Below are 15,000 nucleotides of genomic sequence, written 5' to 3'. Positions count from 1 at the left end.
CCCCATGTCCGAACTGGGGATTTCTGGGTAGGGGCTTCGGGTGCGCATTACATTTTTGCCCAAGCGTCCAGTGGGGTTTCTGGTGCGCTCCGAAGTGGGGTTATTGGAGCGCATCAAAGGTGCGCAATGCTGGTGCGAACCCGGGAGCGCTCCGATGTGTGCTCCAAGGTGCGGCGTGCACGAAGTCCGAGCCCGGTTTGCCCCGGGTGCGCACCTCGCGTGCACCTTCGCCGGGGTGAGCACCTTGGTGTGCAGACCTTGGTTGGGTTGCGCGCCCTGGTGCGCACCAAGGAGCGCTCTGAAGTGTGCTCCAAGGTGCGGCGTGCACGAAGTCGGAGCCCGGTTTGCCCCGGGTGTGCACCTCGGGTGCGCACCTCGCGTGCACCTTCGCTGCGGTGGGCACCTTGGCTGGGTTGCGCGCCTTGGTGGGCACCATGCAGTGCACGAAGTCGGAGCCCGGATTGCCCCGGGCGCGCACCTCCGCCAGGGTGGGCACCTTGGTGCGCACAACTTGCCTGGGCTGCGCACCAGGAAGGGCTCAAGATGGCACCCGCGTTCCGTTTTTTTCACTATCTTTCAGAACGGAAATTTTAAAATCTCGTTTTTTTTTGCCTTTTCTGGAAATTAGTGAAGGCAGCGCATCAAAGGTGCGCAACGCTGGTGCGAACCTGGGAGCGCTCCGATGTGTGCTCCAAGGTGCGGCGTGCACGAAGTCGGACCCCGGTTTGCCCCGGGTGCGCACCTCGCGTGCACCTTGGTGCGCACACCTTGGCTGGGTTGCGCGCCCTGGTGGGCACCATGGTGCGCACCAAGGAGCGCTCCGAAGTGTGCTCCAAGGTGCGGCGTGCACGAAGTCGGAGCCCGGTTTGCCCCGGGTGCGCACCTCGCGTGCACCTTCGCCGCGGTGGGCACCATGGCGTGCACGAAGTCGGAGCCCGGTTTGCCCCGGGTGCGCACCTCGCGTGCACCTTCGCCGGGGTGGGCACCTTGGTGTGCAGACCTTGGCTGGGTTGCGCGCCCTGGTGGGCACCATGGTGCGCACCAAGGAGCGCTCCGAAGTGTGCTCCAAGGTGCGGCCTGCACGAAGTCGGAGCCCGGTTTGCCCCGGGTGTGCACCTCGGGTGGGCACCTTGGTGCGCATGCCTTGCCTGGGCTGCGCACCAGGGCGGGCTCAAGATGGCACCCGCGTTCCTTTTTTTTCACTATCTTTCAAAACGGAAATTTTAAAATCTCATTTTTTTTTGCCTTTTTCTGGAAATTAGTGAAGGCAGCGCATCAAAGGTGCGCACCTCGCTGCCCACCACGGTGCGCAACGCCGGTGGGCACCCGGGAGTGCTTCGAAGTGTGCTCCAAGGTGCTGCGTGCACGTTGTCGGAGCCCGGTTTGCCCCGGGTGCGCACCTCGCGTGCACCTTCGTCGGGGTGGGCACCTTGGCTGGGTTTGCCCCGGCTGCGCTCCGAAGCGGGGTTATTGGAGCGCCGCCTCTTTTTTTGTCGGAGCGTTTGGTGGGGTTTCTCGCATTGGCTCTTCCGAGGCCCGGTTGCCACCCTGGCGCGCACGAAGTCGGAAGTAGGGTTAATTGCCCGGGTGCGCACCTTTGCCAGGGTGGGCACCTTACCTGGGCTGCGCACCAGGGCGGGCTCAAGATGGCACGCGCGTTCCGTTTTTTTCACTATCTTTCAAAACGGAAATTTTAAAATCTCCTTTTTTTTTTGCCTTTTCTGGAAATTAGTGAAGGCAGCGCATCAAAGGTGCGCACCTCGCTGCCCACCTTGGTGTGCTCTGAGGTGCGCACCCGGGAGCGCTACGAAGTGTGCTCCAAGGTGCGGCGTGCACGTTGTCGGAGCCCGGTTTGCCCCGGGTGCGCACCTCGCCTGCACCTTGGCCGGGGTGGGCACCTTGGCTGGGTTTGCCCAGGGTGCGCTCCGAAGCGGGGTTACTGGAGCGCCCCCTCTTTTTTTGTCAGAGCGTTTGGTGGGGTTTCTCGCATTGGCTCTTCCCAGGCCCGGTTGTTGGGTGCGCTCCCACCCTGGCGCGCGCGAAGTTGGAAGTTGGGTTAATTGCCCGGGCGCGCACCTTCGCCAGGGTGGGCACCTTGGTGCGCACACCTTGGCTGGGCTGCGCACCAGGGCGGGCTCAAGATGGCACCAGCATTCCCTTTTTCTCACTATCTTTCAAAACGGAAATTTTAAAATCTCGTTTTTTTTTTGCCTTTTATGGAAATTAGTGAAGGCATCGCATCAAAGGTGCGCACCTCGCTGCCCACCTTGGTGTGCTCCGAGGTGCCCACCACGGTGCGCAACGCCGGTGCGAACCCGGGAGCGCCCCGATGTGTGCTCCAAGGTGCGGCGTGCACGAAGTCGGACCCCGGTTTGCCCCGGGTGCGCACCTCGCGTGCACCTTGGTGCGCACACCTTGGCTGGGTTGCGCGGCCTGGTGGGCACCATGGTGCGCACCAAGGAGCGCTCCGAAGTGTGCTCCAAGGTGCGGCGTGCACGAAGTCGGAGCCCGGTTTGCCCCGGGTACGCACCTCGCGTGCACCTTCGCCGGGGTGGGCACCTCGGCTGGGTTGCGCGCCCTGGTGCGCACCAAGGAGCGCTCCGAAGTGTGCTCCAAGGTGCGGCGTGCACGAAGTCGGAGCCCGGTTTGCCCCGGGTGCGCACCTTCGCCGCGGTGCGCACCATGGCGTGCACGAAGTCGGAGCCCGGTTTGCCCCGGGTGCGCACCTCGCGTGCACCTTCGGCGGGGTTGCGCGCCCTGGTGGGCACCATGGTGCGCACCAAGGAGCGCTCCGAAGTGTGCTCCAAGGTGCGGCGTGCACGAAGTCGGAGCCCGGTTTGCCCCGGGTGCGCACCTCGCGTGCACCTTCGGCGGGGTTGCGCGCCCTGGTGGGCACCATGGTGCGCACCAAGGAGCGCTCCGAAGTGTGCTCCAAGGTGCGGCGTGCACGAAGTCGGAGCCCGGTTTGCCCCGGGTGCGCACCTCGCGTGCACCTTCGCCGCGGTGGGCACCATGGCGTGCACGAAGTCGGAGCCCGGTTTGCCCCGGGTGCGCACCTCGCGTGCACCTTCGCCGGGGTGGGCACCTCGGCTGGGTTGCGCGCCCTGGTGCGCACCAAGGAGCGCTCCGAAGTGTGCTCCAAGGTGCGGCGTGCACGAAGTCGGAGCCCGGTTTGCCCCGGGTGCGCACCTCGCGTGCACCTTCGCCAGGGTGGGCACCTCGGTGCGCACACCTTCTCAATGTTTTCTTGCCTTTTCTGGAAATTGGTGAAGGCAGCGCATCAAAGGTGCGCACCTCGGTGTGCTCCGAGGTGCGAACCCGAGAGCGCTCCGAGGTGCCCACGAAGTCGAAAGTCGGGTTAATTGCATTGTTTTCCCCGGGTGCGCTCCGAGGTGCGCAACATCGGCGCGCACCAAGGAGGGCTCCGAAGTGTGCTCCAAGGTGCGCACGATGGCGTGCACCTCTGGTGCGCACGATTCGGAGCTCGGTTTGACCGGGGTGCGCACACCTTGGCTGGGTTGCGCACCTTTTGTGCGCTCCAAGGTGCGCACGAAGTCGGAGCTCGGTTTGCCCCGGGTGCGCACCTTCGCCAGGGTGCGCACCTTGATGCGCACGCCTTGGCTGGGCTGCGCACCTTGGTGGGCGCCATGGTGCGCACCTTTCGTGCGCTCCAAGGTGCGCACGAAGTCGGAGCTCGGTTTGCCCCGGGTGCGCACCTTGGTGGGCGCCATGGTGCACTCCGAGGTGCCCAAGATTGGTGCGCACCAAGGAGCGCTCCGAAGTGCGCTCCAAGGTGCGCGCGAAGTCGAAAGTTGGGTTAATTGTCCGGTTTGCCTCGGGTGCGCACCTTGCGTGCACCTTCGCCAGGGTGGGCGCCTTGGTGCGCACACCTTGGCTGGGCTGCGCACACCTTGGCACCCGCGTTTCCTTCATTTTAAATTTTTTTTTTTTACAATCTCTCAAGTGGGAAATTCTATAATCTCAACTTTTTTTGCCTTTTCAGGAAACTTTTGAATGGAGCGCATCATTGGTGCGCTCCGAAGTGTGCTCCAAAGCTCTCTCCAGCTGCGTGCACCTGCCCCGGCCGCGCACCCGGCCCCGCCCAGCTTCGCTCACCTGTCCCGGGCGTCTGGTGCGGAACCTTAGAGTAAGAAACATCACCGTGCACCTTGGCCAACGTGCGCGACTCGACCGAGCGCGCACTGGCCGAGGTGCACACCGATTTCACCTGGGTGCGCGCGCAGCACCTCGGGCGCACCGGGGTGCGCGCACAACGCCCGGGTTGCACCGTGGCCTGTGTGCTCGGGGTGCCTCGGGTGCGCGCTCGGTGTCGCCCCCGCGCGCGCGGTAGTGCGGGCAGCGCACCCCGGCCCGGCCCGGCCCCGACGAGAACGCAAACGGGCAAAAGGTTTATTCAAATAGCATTGCGACGCCCGGCGAAAAACTAAAAAAGGGTGCAACACCGGGACTTCCCGGGAGGTCACCCATCCCAGTACTACTCCGGCCCAAGCGCGCTTAACTGCGGAGTTCTGATGGGATCCGGTGCACTAATGCTGGTATGATCGCACCCGTTATGAGCTTGTCGCAGTGTGTACTTAGCAAACCGCGACCCACGTGCGAATCCACCCCGGCCACCCACCCCCGTCGAGGTGCACACCCTCCCTCGCGAAGTGCGCCCCGTTCGCCAAGTGTGAGCCCTGCCCGGGTGCGCGCACCTTGCTAGGGCGTCGGGTGTGCACCCGGCCCGGCCTACGTGCGTGCACCTGGAGGGGGCGTCGTGTGCGTGCAGTGTCCCGTCTGCAACGCGGTGCCCACACACCACCTCGGGCGCAACGACCTGCGCTCACATGTGGGCCGAGTGCACCTTGGTGCATGTTCGGGGCGCCTCGGGTGCACGCTCGATCTTGCCCTGGTGCACCAAGGCGCTCGGTTTGCCCCGGGTGCGCACTTGGTGCAAGGTGGGCACCCAAAATAGGGATCAAGCACCAAAACACAAGTTTCGGGATGCAAAATGGGACCCAAGGACCACAAATGCGTTCCAAGACCCATGATGGGTCCACGAGAACAAAAATGTGTTCCGAGACTTAATAAACAAATATTGGGTTTTAGGAGAAGAAACATGCTCTGATGCCCAAAACGAGAATCGACCCCGAAAAGGCCACAGGCCAAAAGTGGGATGCGAGACAAAAAAAAATGGGACCCGAGGACCAAAATTGGGTTCCCAGGTCGAAGACAGGGCAACCGGACAAGAAACGACCTCTAAGGCTCGAAATGAGTCCCGACGACTAAAACTTGACAAGAAGCACCCATCAGGCACCCAACTCGACACCCATGGGATGCCGACCCACCCGGGCTTCCACCTAGCACACCTTGGCACCCACCCACCCTCGCACCCAACCTCGCACCCAACTTAGCACCTTTGAACCCACATTGGCACTCACCCTGACCCTGGCACCTTGGAACCCACATTGGCACTCACCTTGACCCTGGCACCCACCTTTGCACTCACCTTGGGACCCACCCTGGCTCCCACCTCGGCACCCACCCAGACACCCACCTTGGTTCCTTGGCACCCACCTTGGATCCTTGGCACCCACCCCGACACCCACCTTGGCACGCAACTTGGCTACTTGCCACCCACCTTGGCTCCTTGACGCCCACCCCGACAACCACCCCGTGACCTACCCTGGCTAGGGTTGGTGCACACCCACCCTGGTGCCCACCTTGGCACCCACCCTATGACCCACCTTGGCACGCACCTTAGTACCCACCCCGTTACCCACCCTAGGACCCACCCCGTGACCCACCTTGGCCAGGGTGGGTGCACCCACCCTGGTGCCCACCTTGGCACCCACCCATCCTAGCACCCAGCCTGTGACCGGGCTTGGAACCCAACCTTGCACCCGCACCCGTCTTGGCCAGTGTGGGTGCGCACCCATCCTGGCACCCACGTTGTGACACACCCTTTAACCCACGCACCCTAGCACCCACGTTGGCACCCACCTTGGAACCCAACCTAGCAACTTGGCACCCACCCCGTGACCCACCTTGGCATCCACCATAGCAGTCGCCGACTTGGCACCCACCTCGGCACCCACCTTGACACTTGTGGACCCACCTTGCCACTCACCCTAGCATCGACCCATCCTAGCACCCACCCTGGCACCTTTGCACCCTAGCACTCACCCATCCTAGCACCTAACCTGTGACCCACCTTGACACTCACCCTCGCACCCACCTTGGAACCCAACCTAGCACCCACCCACCCTGACACCAACCCTAGCACCTACCCACCCTTGCACCCACCCTGTGACCCATCTTGGCACCCACCCATCCTACCACTCAACCTATCACCCACCTTCTCACCCACCTTGGCATCCACCTTAGCACCCACCCACACTGGCACCTTGGCACCCACCTCGGGCAAGGTGGGTGCACACCCACCCTGGCACCCAATTTAGAACCCACCGAGCATGTTACCCACCTTGGCACCCACATTGCAGCCCACCCTAGTACCCACCCTATGACCCACATTGGCATCCACACCCTAGCACCCAGGCACCTCGACACCCGCCTTGACACCCACCCTAGCACTGAACCTGTGACCCACCTTGGAACTCACCCTAGAACCCACCCACCCTGTGAACCACCTTGGCATCCACCTTAGCACCCACCCACCTTGGCACCCACTCTAGCACTCACCCATCCTAACACCCAACTTGTTACCCACCTTGGCACCCGCCCTCGCGTCCACCTTGAAACCCACCCTAGCACCCACCCACGCAGGAGCCCACCTTGGCACCCAACCTAACACCCACGCATCCTGGCACCCAACTTGTGACCCACCTTGGAACCCACCCTAGTACCCACCTTTGAACCCACTATATCACCAACCCACCTTGGCACCCACCCTATGACCCTCTTTGGAATCCACCCTAGCACGCACCCACCCTGGCACCCACCATGGAGCGCACCCTAGCACCCACCCACCTCGGCACGCACCTCAACACCCACCTTGGTGTGCGCACTGCGCCAACCTCTCAAAGACCCTATGTGGTGCGCTCCAAAGTGTACACCTTTGGTGCGCTCCAAGGTGCGCACCTTTGGTGCACACCGAGGTGCACACCAAAGTGTGCACCGAGGTGAGCACCAAAGTGCACTCCAGGGTGCACACCAAGGCGTGCACCTTTGGTGCGGTCAATGCAAACGAATTCGGAAGTTGGGGTCGATGTCCTAATCGCTGCTGCAGACTACACGTATGAGAATCGGACAAATAGCTTTATATAGGGGAGGTGTTGCGTTTGATGGGTCGACTCCCCTGGTTGTGTGCACTGCACCAACTTCAAAGACCCTGTCTTGTTTAAGAAGTCAAAAGTTGGGGTGGATGTCCTAATCATTGCTGCAGTCTACGCATGTATGAGAATCAGACAAATAGCTTATATAGGGGAGGTGTTGCATTCGGTGGGTTGACTCCCCTGGTTGTGCGCACTGCGCCAACCTCAAAGACCCCGCATAGCAGAAGAAGTCGGAAGTCGGATTTTGGTGAGCACCAAGGCGTGCACCTTTGGTGCGGTCAACGCAGACGAATTCAGAAGTTGGGGTGGATGTCCTAATCGTTGTTGCAGGCTACACATGTATGAGAATCAGACAAATAGCTTATATAGGGGAGGTGTTGGGTTTGATGGGTCAACTCCCTTGGTTGTGCGCATTACGCCAACCTCAAAGACCTTGTTTTCGTTAAGAAGTCAAAAGTTGGGGTCAATGTCCTAATGGCTCCTGCAGGCTACACATGTATGAGAATCGGACAAATAGCTTATATAGGGGAGGTGTTGGGTTTGATGGGTCGACTCCCCTGGTTGTGCGCATTACGTCAACCTCAAAGACCTTGTTTTCGTTAAGAAGTCAAAAGTTGGGGTCGATGTCCTAATTGCTCCTGTAGACTACACATGTATGAGAATCAGACAAATAGCTTATATAGGGGAGGTGTTGGGTTTGATGGGTTGACTCCCCTAGTTGTTCGCATTACACCAACCTCAAAGACCTTGTTTTCGTTTAGAAGCCGAAAGTTGGGGTCGATGTCCTAATTGCTCCTGCAGGCTACGCATGTATGAGAATCAGACAAATAGCTTATATAGGGGAGGTGTTGGGTTTGATGGGTCGACTCCCCTGGTTGTGCGCATTGCGCCAACCTCAAAGACCCTGCATTGCGGATGAAGTCGAAAGTCAGAGTTTGGTGTGCTACAAGGTGTGGTCGAAGGTGCTCACCTAGGTGTGCACCTTTGGAGCACAGGAAAAGTGCCCTCCAAAAGTGCGCACCTTTGGAGTGCACAAAAGTGCCCTCCAAAAGTGCGCACCTTTGGAGCGCAGAAAAGTGCCCTCCAAAAAGTGCCCTCCAAAAGTGCGCACCTTTGGAGCGCAGAAAAGTGCCCTCCAAAAGTGCGCACCTTTGGAGCGCAGAAAAGTGCCCTCCAAAAAGTGCCCTCCAAAAGTGCGCACCTTTGGAGCGCAGAAAAGTGCCCTCCAAAAGTGCGCACCTTTGGAGCGCAGAAAAGTGCCCTCCAAAAAGTGCCCTCCAAAAGTGCGCACCTTTGGAGCGCAGAAAAGTGCCCTCCAAAAAGTGCCCTCCAAAAGTGCGCACCTTTGGAGCGCAGAAAAGTGCCCTCCAAAAAGTGCCCTCCAAAAGTGCGCACCTTTGGAGCGCAGAAAAGTGCCCTCCAAAAAGTGCCCTCCAAAAGTGCGCACCTTTGGAGCGCAGAAAAGTGCCCTCCAAAAAGTGCCCTCCAAAAGTGCGCACCTTTGGAGCGCAGAAAAGTGCCCTCCAAAAGTGCGCACCTTTGGAGCGCACAAAAGTGCCCTCCAAAAGTGCGCACTTTTGGTGCGCACCAAGGCGCTGGTTCGGTCGTTGCAGGCGAGTTCGGAAGTTGGGGTCGATGTCCTGAGCGGAGGTGCAAACTACACAGGTGTCGGAATCGGACAAATAGCTTATATAGGGGAGGTGTATGCTTCGATGGGTCGACTCCCCAGGTTGAGCGCACCGCGCCAACCTCAAAGACCCTACGGTATGGATGAAGTCGGAAGTTGGGTCCGATGACCAATTCGATTAGTAGGTATGCTCATGAGGTCGGAATTTGGGTCCGATGACCTGCCATGTGCAGGAAGGCGAATGTTGACACTGTGCGTTGCAAGGTGCACACCAAGGCGCTGGTGCGGTCTTTTTAGTCGAGTTCGGAAGTTGGGGTCGATGTCCTGATCGGAGGTGCAAGCTACACAGGTGTGGGAATCGGACAAATAGCTTATATAGGGGAGGTGTATGCTTCGTTGGGTCGACTCCCCGGGTTGAGCGCACCGCGCCAACCTCAAAGACCCTACGGTATGGATGAAGTCGGAAGTTGGGTCCGATGACCGATTCGATATGTAGGCATACTCGCGAGGTCGGAATTTGGGTCCGATGACCTGCCACGTGCAGGAAGGTGAATGTTGGCACTGTGCGTTGCAAGGTGCGCACCAAGGCGCTGGTTCGGTCGTTGGAGGCGAGTTCGGAAGTTGGGGTCGATGTCTTGATCGGAGGTGCAAACTACACAGGTGTGGGAATCGGACAAATAGCTTATATAGGGGAGGTGTATGCTTCGTTGGGTCGACTCCCCGGGTTGAGCGCACCGCGCCAACCTCAAAGACCCTACGGTATGGATGAAGTCGGAAGTTGGGTCCGATGACCGATTCGATATGTAGGCATACTCGCGAGGTCGGAATTTGGGTCCGATGACCTGCCATGTGCAGGAAGGCGAATGTTGGGACTGTGCGTCGCAAGGTGCGCACCAAGGCGCTGGTGCCGTCGTTGCAGTCGAGTTCGGAAGTTGGGGTCGATGTCCTGGTCAGAGGTGCAAACTACACAGGTGTGGGAATCGGACAAATAGCTTATATAGGGGAGGTGTATGCTTCGATGGGTCGACTCCCTGGGTTGAGCGCACCGCGCCAACCTCAAAGACCCTACAGTATGGATGAAGTCGGAAGTTGGGTCCGATGACCGATTCGATACGTAGGCATATTGGCGAGGTCTGAATTTGTGTCCGATGACCTGCCATGCGCAGGAAGGCGGAATTTGGGTCCGATGACCGAGTTGATGGCGTGCCATGCGCAGAAAGGCGGAATTTGGGTCCGATGACCGAGTTGATGTTGATGGCCCGCCATGCACAGGAAGGCGGAATTTGGGTCCGATGACCGATTTGAAGGCGTGCCATACGCAAAAAGGCGGAGTTTGGGTCCGATGACCGAGTTGATATTGATGGCCCGCCATGCGCAGGAAGGCGGAATTTGGGTCCGATGACCTGACATACGCATGGAGTCCGACTCGGGGGCCGATGTTCGATTCGATGACTTGCATTGTGGGTAAAGTCGGAAGTTGTGGTCTTTGACCCGATTCGATGACCAGACTTCGGCTGCTTGAGAATCGGACAAATAACTTATATAGGGGAGGTAGTGTTCTCGAGCATCCTCCCCCCGTGCCCGTTTATGTCGATTGATGCTGGTGCTCGACTGGTTGGAGCGCTCGGATGCAAAAATCTTGCACCAGGATTTATCGATTGTGATGGACACGGCAAGTCTCCTGATTGCTATGCAGGAGCTCATCGTGAATCTCTATGCGGCCTTGGTATGGACTCGACCTGCGGAATGGTTCGGCAATGGTAGTCGCTCCAACACGTCCTTGCAATGGCCACAGAGGTGATTCGACTAGAGCTCCAGTCTAGCTTTTGGGTTGCTTGGCGGACTGGTATAGCCGCGATCGAGTTCCGGCCATGAACGTTTTAGATAGCTCTTGGGCTTTCTGGGACGGAAGTCGGAAGTTTGGGCTGTTGTCCGATTTGATGACCATTCTTCGGATGTGTGAGAATCGGACAAATAACTTATATAGGGGACTGTGTTGTCTCACGCAGCCCCCTCCGTGCCCCTCTATCTCGACCGATGTTGGTGCTTGAAAGGGTTGGGATCGCTCGGATTTATAAACGTGCACCACCATTTGTCGAGTGTGAGGGACGCGGCAGGTCTCCTAAATGCTATGCGGGCGCTCTCTGAGAATCTCTATCCGGCCTCGACACAGACTAGTCTTGCTGAATGGTTTGGCACTGGTAGTCGATCCAACACGTCGTTGTTGTGGCCGCCTAGGCGATTCGATTCGAGCCCCCGTCTAGCTTTTGGGTTGCTTGGCGGATTTTGCCCTATCCGCAAGTGAGCTCGGTCCCTAAACGTTCGAGAAACCCGATTGCTATGCGCCGACTCTCTTTCTTGCGAGCCTCCATCTAGCTTTTGGGTCTCTACGGAACGGAAGTCGGAATCTGGGACCGTTGTTTGATTCGACGAGGCAGACTACGGTTGTGCGAGAATCGGACAAATAACTTATATAGGGGAGGTGTTGACTGGAGCATTCTCCCCCGTGCCCCTCTAACTCGACCAATGCTGGCGCTCGAACGGTGGTAGCGCTCGGATTTTCATTGAGCGCCAGCATTGGTCGATTTAGAGGGGCATGCGAGATTCCCGAATGCTATGCGAGGGCTCTAACGGAAATGTCTATTGGTTTCGGTATGGATGCAATTGCGAGTGGTTCGGCAAAGGTAGTCGTTCCGATGCGTCCATGTCGTGGCCAAATCGATAATTCGATTTGAGCCCTCGTATAGCATTTGGGTCTCTCGATGTGATTCCGCATTCCAGTCCCTTTGGGCACTGCTTGAGCCGCATCCCAGGGGGTTCCCTTCCCAATAATCTGCCTCGCAACCCGATTGCTATGCGGTGAGGCTCCTCGGCCGCCTCGGAACTATCTGTGTATCAGATGCATCGCGGGATAAGGGGTTGGCAACGGTAGTCGCCCCAAGCGCGTCCGATGCTTGGACCATTCCGAGGCGGCCCTGAAGCCTCTTCCGTCTAGCCGTTGGGTCCTTCTCGCCGCATCCCTCGCCTCGCACCCCGATTGCTATGCGGTGAGGCTCCTCGGCCGCCTCGGAACTATCTGTGTATCGGACGCGTCGCGGGATAAGGGGTTGTCACTGGTAGTCGCCCCAAGCGCGTCCGATGCTTGGACCATTCCGAGGCGGCCCTGAAGCCTCTTCCGTCTAGCCGTTGGGTCCTTCTCGCCGCATCCCTCGCCTCGCACCCCGATTGCTATGCGGTGAGGCTCCTCGGCCGCCTCGGAACTATCTGTGTATCGGACGCGTCGCGGGATAAGGGGTTGTCATTGGTAGTCGCCCCAAGCGCGTCCGATGCTTGGACCATTCCGAGGCGGCCCTGAAGCCTCTTCCGTCTAGCCGTTGGGTCCTTCTCGCCGCATCCCTCGCCTCGCACCCCGATTGCTATGCGGTGAGGCTCCTCGGCCGCCTTGGAACTATCTGTGTATCGGACGCGTCGCGGGATAAGGGGTTGTCACTGGTAGTCGCCCCAAGCGCGTCCGATGCTTAGACCATTCCGAGGCGGACCCGAAGCCTCTTCCGTCTAGCCGTTGGGTCCTTCTCGCCGCATCCTTCGCCTCGCACCCCGATTGCTATGCGGTGAGGCTCCTCGGCCGCCTCGGAACTATCTGTGTATCGGACGCGTCGCGGGATAAGGGGTTGTCACTGGTAGTCGCCCCAAGCGCGTCCGATGCTTGGACCATTCCGAGGCGGACCCGAAGCCTCTTCCGTCTAGCCGTTGGGTCCTTCTCGCCGCATCCCTCGCCTCGCACCCCGATTGCTATGCGGTGAGGCTCCTCGGCCGCCTTGGAACTATCTGTGTATCGGACGCGTCGCGGGATAAGGGGTTGTCACTGGTAGTCGCCCCAAGCGCGTCCGATGCTTGGACCATTCTGAGGCGGACCCGAAGCCTCTTCCGTCTAGCCGTTGGGTCCTTCTCGCCGCATCCCTCGCCTCGCACCCCGATTGCTATGCGGTGAGGCTCCTCGGCCGCCTTGGAACTATCTGTGTATCGGACGCGTCGCGGGATAAGGGGTTGTCACTGGTAGTCGCCCCAAGCGCGTCCGATGCTTGGACCATTCCGAGGCGGACCCGAAGCCTCTTCCGTCTAGCCGTTGGGTCCTTCTCGCCGCATCCCTCGCCTCGCACCCCGATTGCTATGCGGTGAGGCTCCTCGGCCGCCTTGGAACTATCTGTGTATCGGACGCGTCGCGGGATAAGGGGTTGTCACTGGTAGTCGCCCCAAGCGCGTCCGATGCTTGGACCATTCCGAGGCGGCCCCGAAGCCTCTTCCGTGTAGCCGTTGGGTCCTTCTCGCCGCATCCCTCGCCTCGCACCCCGATTGCTATGCGGTGAGGCTCCTCGGCCGCCTTGGAACTATCTGTGTATCGGACGCGTCGCGGGATAAGGGGTTGTCACTGGTAGTCGCCCCAAGCGCGTCCGATGCTTGGACCATTCCGAGGCGGCCCCGAAGCCTCTTCCGTGTAGCCGTTGGGTCCTTCTCGCCGCATCCCTCGCCTCGCACCCCGATTGCTATGCGGTGAGGCTCCTCGGCCGCCTTGGAACTATCTGTGTATCGGACGCGTCGCGGGATAAGGGGTTGTCACTGGTAGTCGCCCCAAGCGCGTCCGATGCTTGGACCATTCCGAGGCGGACCTGAAGCCTCTTCCCTCTAGCCGTTGGGGCTTTCTCGCCGCATCCCTCGCCTCGCACCCTGATTGCTATGCTGTGAGGCTCCTCGGCCGCCTTGGAACTATCTGTGTATCGGACGCATCGCGGGATAAGGGGTTGGCAGTGGTAGTCGCCCCAAGCGCATCCGATGCTTGGACCATTCCGAGGCGGCCCTGCAGCCTCTTCCGTCTAGCCGTTGGGGCCATCTCGCCGCATCCCCCACCTCGCACCACGATTGCTATGCGGTGAGGCTCCTTGGCCGCCTCGGAACTATCTGTGTATCGGACGCATCGCGGGATAAGGGGTTGTCACTGGTAGTCGCCCCAAGCGCGTCCGATGCTTGGACTATTCCGAGGCGGCCCTGCAGCCTCTTCCGTCTAGCCGTTGGGGCCATCTCGCTGCATCCCCCACCTCCTCGGCCGCCTCGGAACTATCTGTGTATCGGACGCATCGCGGGATAAGGGGTTGGCAGTGGTAGTCGCCCCAAGCGCGTCCGATGCTTGGACTATTCCGAGGCAGCCCTGCAGCCTCTTCCGTCTAGCCTTTGGGGCCATCTCGCCGCATCCCTCGCCTCGCACCCCGATTGCTATGCGGTGAGGCTCCTCGGCCGCCTGGGAACTATCTTCGTATCGGACGCATCGCGGGATAAGGGGTTGTCACTGGTAGTCGCCCCAAGCGCGTCCGATGCTTGGACTATTCCGAGGCGGCCCTGTGGCCTCTTCCGTCTAGCCGTTGGGGCCATCTCGCCGCATCCCCCACCTCGCACCCCGATTGCTATGCGGTGAGGCTCTTCGGCCGCCTTGGAACTATCTTCGTATCGGACGCATTGCGGGATAAGGGGTTGTCACTGGTAGTGGCCCCAAGCGCGTCCGATGCTTGGACTATTCCGAGGCGGCCCTGCAGCCTCTTCCGTCTAGCCGTTGGGGCCATCTCGCCGCATCCCCCACCTCGCACCCCGATTGCTATGCGGTGAGGCTCCTCGGCCGCCTTGGAACTATCTTCGTATCGGACGCATCGCGGGATAAGGGGTTGTCACTGGTAGTCGCCCCAAGCGCGTCCGATGCTTGGACTATTCCGACGCGGCCCTGTGGCCTCTTCCGTCTAGCCGTTGGGGCCATCTCGCCGCATCCCCCACCTCGCACCCCGATTGCTATGCGGTGAGGCTCCTCGGCCGCCTTGGAACCATCTTCGTATCGGACGCATCGCGGGATAGGGGGCTGTCACTGGTAGTCGCCCCAAGCGTGTCCGATGCTTGGACCATTCCTAGGCGGCCCTGAAGCCTCTTCCGTCTAGCCGTTGGGGCCTTCCCGCCCCATCCCTCGCCTCGCACCCCCGATTGCTATGCGGTGAGGCTCCTCGGCCGCCTTGGAACCATCTGTGTATCGGACGCATCGCG

The 15,000-nt window shown here is 60.0% G+C and overlaps 1 non-coding gene across 1 annotated transcript; it reads right to left on the bottom strand.

The window, feature by feature from the left end:
• Nucleotides 1-4,451: 4,451 nt before the first annotated feature.
• On the bottom strand, nt 4,452-4,570 carry LOC131863931 (5S ribosomal RNA). The gene has a single exon (XR_009362823.1). It is a non-coding gene; the product is annotated as a 5S ribosomal RNA (ribosomal RNA).
• Between the last annotated feature and the right edge of the window lie 10,430 nt (nt 4,571-15,000).

This window comes from Cryptomeria japonica, unplaced genomic scaffold (assembly GCF_030272615.1).
Source record: "Cryptomeria japonica unplaced genomic scaffold, Sugi_1.0 HiC_scaffold_73, whole genome shotgun sequence".
NCBI lineage: Eukaryota > Viridiplantae > Streptophyta > Pinopsida > Cupressales > Cupressaceae > Cryptomeria > Cryptomeria japonica.
The sequence above is the reverse complement of the archived record's forward strand: the minus strand, read 5'-3'. Positions and strand labels throughout refer to the sequence as shown.